Raw genomic sequence first — 6,485 nt, 5'->3', positions numbered from 1 at the left:
CCCTAACCATCAATTCACATCCTTAACCAAAATTTTTAAAACTCCATGTTAAATCTTAAGAAAATAAACAATTTTTCTAATTCATTTTTTTTTCTTATCCTTTAATTCTTGAACCCTTTTTCACTGATTAATTTTTTGACATGCATTGCATTCATCTGAATTCCTAATGTTTATATTTTTTAGTTTTCTCTAGGTATTTTCCATTGCATTAAATCTATAACTGGTTCAATAAGTCTGGAGTCAAAGAAATGTATTTAGTTTCATAAACGAAAAAAAGATGGTTGGTGGGATCTTATAACACTACTAAATCCAAGTGGAAACTCAAGGGAGGCTGGAAGATTATTGTAACTTTGGAATAGCCAAAGAATTCGATGCTCAGACTCCTTGGGCATGTGTATACCATGCCGCTCAAGATTTTGAAGAAATTGGAAGATTTCTTCAACGTAACTAATACATGGGCTTAGATTTGTATAACATGTATGGTTGTCATTCCCTCTTCTTCTTCTTTTTTCCCCCATGGATTTAACAAGGGAGGAAAAGAACTCCATCCTCTCAGTAGTGAATGAACGTAAGCATACAACATCCAAGGGAGATGCCCAATGAAGGGAAAAAAGGGAGATCACAAACAGATTACAGGGATCCTAGAAAGCTCGACATACAAGTTAAGAAAAGCCAGTTCAGGAGGCGAGTAGTCGGATAACATGAGGATTAGTTTGGGGAAGGTGGCCATCAGCTTGTCGTTCATGTGAGGTTCCAGGGGAGTTACATGTAGGCGTCTCACAGAACATCACTGTGGTCTCTGTTTTTGTGAGTGAAGATTGCCCCGTTCCTTTCTCTCCATAAGGATCGGCAGATGGCAACGAGGAGGAGATGCCATGCGGTGAGGAGCGGGGAGAGGCACCTACTCTTCCTTGCTGAGATCCAGAAGGCTCTGATGGAGTGTTGCATTGATCAATAGTGGAAGCGGAATTGGATCATGGCTTCCATTGAATTAGGCTTGTTGGAAAGTAGTGAATTTTACGTTAATGAATCCGGATTTCTAACCAGCAAAACCATAGATTATGAAACATTGCAGTAGATCTGCCAACTCTTGGATCACTTGGAACCAAGATAACGCTGAAGTTAGTCACATCACCCTGATTCTTCTCAAGCCTATACATGCTTAAACAATAGATAAAGCTATTTAAGCAAGGCTATTACCGAAGAATCTAGAGCATGATGACTTGGACCGAGGCATTTTGGGTCTGGACATGCTCGAACTCTACGGCCCCCACACAGGAGGTTTCTGCTGAAAAAAGGTAAGACTTTTCTAGAAGGCTCCAGAGATCTTTTTACCTGAGATATTATTTTTGACAAGATATTTAGTAACCTAGATACTTCCAATGATATTTTTCTTAGGATATTCCTTTGGATAGTTCTGGTCTAGGTATTTTATATGAATATTTCTACAGATTAGATATTTATTATGAGATATTTATATTGAAAAGAATAAAATTCCCCTAGGTCACTTGGAATTTGATGGGTGCCCCTATTAATAGTCACATGTGTGCATGGCCAAAACTTATAGTTAGAAAAAATTATTGCATGCACGATCATACTAGTGCATGCCACCAGCCGTTTTAGTGCATTGGTGTAAGTCAATCATTGAGACGAGCGTAGAATAAATAGATACAATGCATGCTCGATCTCAAGAATTGGCGGCATGCACCAATGTAGCCATGCATGCAGTGCATATGCAATAATTATGTATAATGAGGGGATGAGGGTTATTCTACTTTCCTTTCACTCTTACCCACTCTCTTCTGCTCCTTTTGCCAAGTTTCTGAGGAAGGGGACCCTGTTAGCAACGGGAAGTCTCAACTAAAAAAATTTTTGCATAAGGGCAAAGGACTTACTTTAGTAGTGCCCGCGTTGTGTTTAGGATAAGGCAGAAATCCATATAATATGTAACAATGAGCTTAATATTGGAGAAGTTATGTTAATCTTTAGGTATTACTTTAATTTATATAATTCTCCATTAAGCTGTGCTTTTTTCTCAATTTTATCATCTTTTCAAAATTTTACCTTTACATTTTCACTTATTTTTTGTTGCATTAACTATTGCAAGTTCTATGCTTATCAAGAAAAAAAATTCTAGAATGATGTCATCATAGGCAAGCAAGTCATAAAGTGGTGCATTTGGCTGATAGTATCAAGGCAAAATCCTATGATTGGGTTGCAAGAGAAAACCTGAAGATATGGTGCGTAGCACTTAACATTAATTGGGTTTCCAACATTATAGGATGGCCTAACCAGTATTGGCATGTTTAAAACTGCCACGGCTTGCCAAACGCTCTTTAGACATTTACAAAGAATGTCTTTGAAAAATCTGCATGGACATTTCATATTTAATTCTGTTTTTATGTTGATAATTGCTGCTCCTTTATACAATTTTCGTAGAGGGAATTTCCCAATTAACCACCATACTTGTATGTAGAAGCTTGGACTCTAGAAAATAGTTTTTTTTTGTTTTCTAATATAATATGTGCGTGTGTGTGGTATATTATAGATGTGTGTGTATGTGTGTGTGCGCATGGCGTGCACGCGTGGCATGCCTGTTTTGCGTAGCATGTCATGCAATTGTGTGCTCAGGCACATGACCTCAGCACATTCTTTTTATATAAAAAGTCCAAGGTCAGTGTTGGAGCTTGTTCAATCAAAAAATATTCCAGATGTTCAGATAATCTTGCAGCATAGATTTCCACTTCAAGGGAGGAAGGGGAATTTAACAAAAAAAAATAAAAAAAAAAGTTTCTAAATTGCCGGACTTCCAAAGTTTCTCCCATTCTATATTTCGAGAATAGGAGGGTATACTAACTAAGAGTTAAATTGTCATAAATCTTTCAGGTTCGGTATCTTGACGTGAGGTATTGCTAACTCTCATGGCCATCATTTGACCTAGAAGCTATGATGAACTTTAGATGTCCGCAATGTACGAGTTATCATGGGTCGTTATTTATATACACGTGTTCACGCCTATGACTTATGATCAGTCATTTACTTTTTGCGGGATATTGTTGCTTTGACCTTTGGGCAAGATTTGAGATCTTTGTTGATAAAAAGATTTACCATGTAACTCGATAGATTTATCAGATTTACCATGTAACTCTATAGATTCAGTGGCCACTCATTGGAGCACCTTATGTGAAGGAAGGAAAAGCTGCTGTTCTGAAACATTCACCTGGTCTGGCTTTTGTTGATGATTTTGAAGAACATAAGCATGCAAGCTTGTGGCCCTAAGGGTTGACAGCAACAATCCTGGTAAAGATATGATAACCATATTTACTTGCTGTCCATGAAAGGTGTGAATATGAGGAAATAATAACCTTTGACTGCATACATATATACATATATTTTGGTTTCTTTGTAATACCTGGATGGTCTAGAGCATGCCACATCTTCTGTTTTATGTCTTTTATGTTTTTTACCAACAGGCTCTGAACATGGAATCTCATTTTACCTACAGAGATTGGGTTCCTTGGCTACTTTAATTTACCATATGGTCAGTTTTTCATCATGGCATTGGAAACAAATGCTAGCAACTCAGTGGGCTCTTTTTTTAATCCTTATGGTATTTGGAATCGGTCCACTCTAAAAAACTATTTTGGTTATCAATAAATAGAGGCTAGCCCAATATGTGATTCTGTTATTTTGCTAGTTATACCGGCCCAATCTACGAATTTTATAAAATTTTCAGTTCCAAGTCATCTAAACATGCCCTAAGAATCTTCAACTTTCAAAGAATCTCCAAAAAAATAAATATTTGTTTGAACTATTTCTACTGGATAGAGCAGAAAATCCTATAGAAATAGGGCCTATTCGTCCATCTACCTTTCATTTTCTAAGAATTTGTCCAAACCCAACGTAGATCGTAGCATATGGCTATAAGGAGAAAAAAAAGATCTATTCCCAGCGGATTTGGGCTGAGTGGAGTTCGGTTGATACAAGTCATGCTTAAATGGATGGCTCAGTCTAGAAATTCTATAAAATTTCAGCCTAATCTTGTAGAAACAACCTAACAAGTCCAAACTCCTAAGTAGAAACTAAAAGGGTTAAATCCTTTCCCCAATGGAAATATAGCCAATAATAGAGTTTCCACAGTTGTTTTACTATCGAAAGAAGCATTTGTCAACGGCCTGGCGTTTCTCGAGGCCTTTTGCGGCCAGGAAAAACTTTTTACTTGGCAAGTCCCAAATCCTCTCAAATTTGGTTCCAAACCTAATATCCAATCTGACCACCCCGATCATCTATATTGTGCTTGATAGCCATGATGCATTAGGACCATGTTACGCATGGAAGCTTCCATAAAACATGGGACCTACGGCTCCCATGAATACATCGATGGTTGTGATGGCAAATTAGGGTGTTTAATTCTTGAACTTTCCGGGGATACTCAAAAAAGTTCGTTGAAGACCAAATAGATATATATAAATGACTGGCTTTGATGACGGGGCCTTGTGATCACATATCAAATAATCTACTATCATTCGTCCAGGACCAATGCTACCGTAAGGTTCTCACAACAGCCTGTATTTATCACTCCAAAACTACTTACTATATTTATTGTTTCAATTTTTTATTATTATTATTTATTATTATTATTATTATTATTATTATTATTATTATTATTATTATTATTATTATTATTATTATTATTATTAAACACGTCATATAATACAGTAACTCGAGCAGAGGCATGCAAGCTGGTGACGTAATTGAGCCCGTAATAACTTTGATAATGTCTAATGTTTGACACGACGCCACCGCACATGAGCAAGCCTGCTACTCAGAAGTCCTAACTTCAGGTTGATTGCGCAGGGGCATGACTTGATAATACTTTTGTTTATGAGGTGAGGACAACTTGAGAGCACATCTTTTATGTTTGCTTTTATCCTAGAGGCCGTTTAGATTCATCTTTCTTGAACAAGATTCAGCGACGGTTACCGAGTGGATTCAAAGTCACGCTAGAATTTTGTGTCGAGCATCTCCTTATGTACGATATTTGTGGTTTTTTGCGGAATTATGTAGATGTCCATATCACTCGTATGTATCCAGAGGTGAATGAGATGGTTGATTGGGCTCAATATTCTTCTTCTTCTTCTTTTTCTAATTTTGTTGAATGTATATATACTAAAACAATATGAAGATATTCGTGTGATAAAAAAATCCACTGTATCCTCTCTTTTTTTCTTTTTTTAGTACAACGGCGACTCACATGCAATGAGTATGAATTCGGCCAACAAAATCAGAAAACAGTAGCTCACTAAAAAACTTTAGCAGGGACCCTTAGTTTTTTCGTACAAAGCCTTCGGAGCGACAAGCAGCAAAAGATGCAATCCAGTCAGCTGCTCCATTTTCCTCCTTGTAGACATGCATGGTCGTATAGGAGTCATACTCTCCTAGAAGTCTGCAAATGTCATCGAGCAACGGTCGACCCTCTGCTACACCTTTTTGACTCTAGATCTACTCGGCCACCGCGGCGTCACTCTCGAGGAGGAGACGATCTGCACCCAAGATACGCCTCCCAAAGATAATGCCCTTCCAAGCAGATCTGAGCTCACCATAGACAGCAAATATGTCAAAGATGCGTCGACTCTTGACCGCCACTAGTCTAGCTCTATAGTTTCTAATAACGAAGCCCATGATGCCACAGATTCTGCCGTTTATCCCATGCTGTTATCAAAATTTACCTAAATATGGGCGCACTTGGGAGACAAAATTTAGTCGCGGACGCTGCATCCTATAGACTATAGTCGTCACAATTGTTCCGCGGATCGGACCGCCCGACGCAAACGAGCCCACGACATCCCCGTCTCCTGTGAAGTACTGGGCGCTAGAGACTGACAGCCATGTGATCCGGACGCGGTGGACCCAAACGGATGATTCATGTAAAGTGCATCTCTGCCGTCGGATCGCCAAAAAGATTTGGCCATCAGATCCCATCCTCCTTTAATAATAGCAGTGTTAGATCCGTTTCCATCTCGGTGAGATCTTGTCGGACGGTGATGGACCACCAGGGGACCACCGATCAGTCGGCCATCCCATCGCCATCCGATCATCAAGGACAAAACGCGGCATGCCACCTCACTATTCCGTAAGATCGTCCCTTCTGCCCGCATCTTTTTCCTTTCCGCCAGAGCCCGCCGTTCTCCATCAGACGGTAGGGCCGGGGATCTATCTAAACAGACTAAACGACACCGACGTGCACGTGGACTGGGCTAATCGGTGGACCCATTTTCCAGAGCTCGTTTCGAGCGTCCGATCGCTGTCCTCTCTGGGAGCCAAGGGTACGCTTCGAGGGCATTTTCGTCCTCACGGATGGCCCTCGAACCTTTCGAATGCCCCTGACGGGGGTACCGTGGCAGCGACTGCACAGAGAAGAGGACAAGAATGCCCCTGGAGGAAGACATAAAAATACGGAAATGACTGCGACGGGATGCATCGCT

Source organism: Phoenix dactylifera, chromosome 7 (assembly GCF_009389715.1).
Source record: "Phoenix dactylifera cultivar Barhee BC4 chromosome 7, palm_55x_up_171113_PBpolish2nd_filt_p, whole genome shotgun sequence".
NCBI lineage: Eukaryota > Viridiplantae > Streptophyta > Magnoliopsida > Arecales > Arecaceae > Phoenix > Phoenix dactylifera.
Note: the sequence above shows the minus strand (reverse complement) of the source record.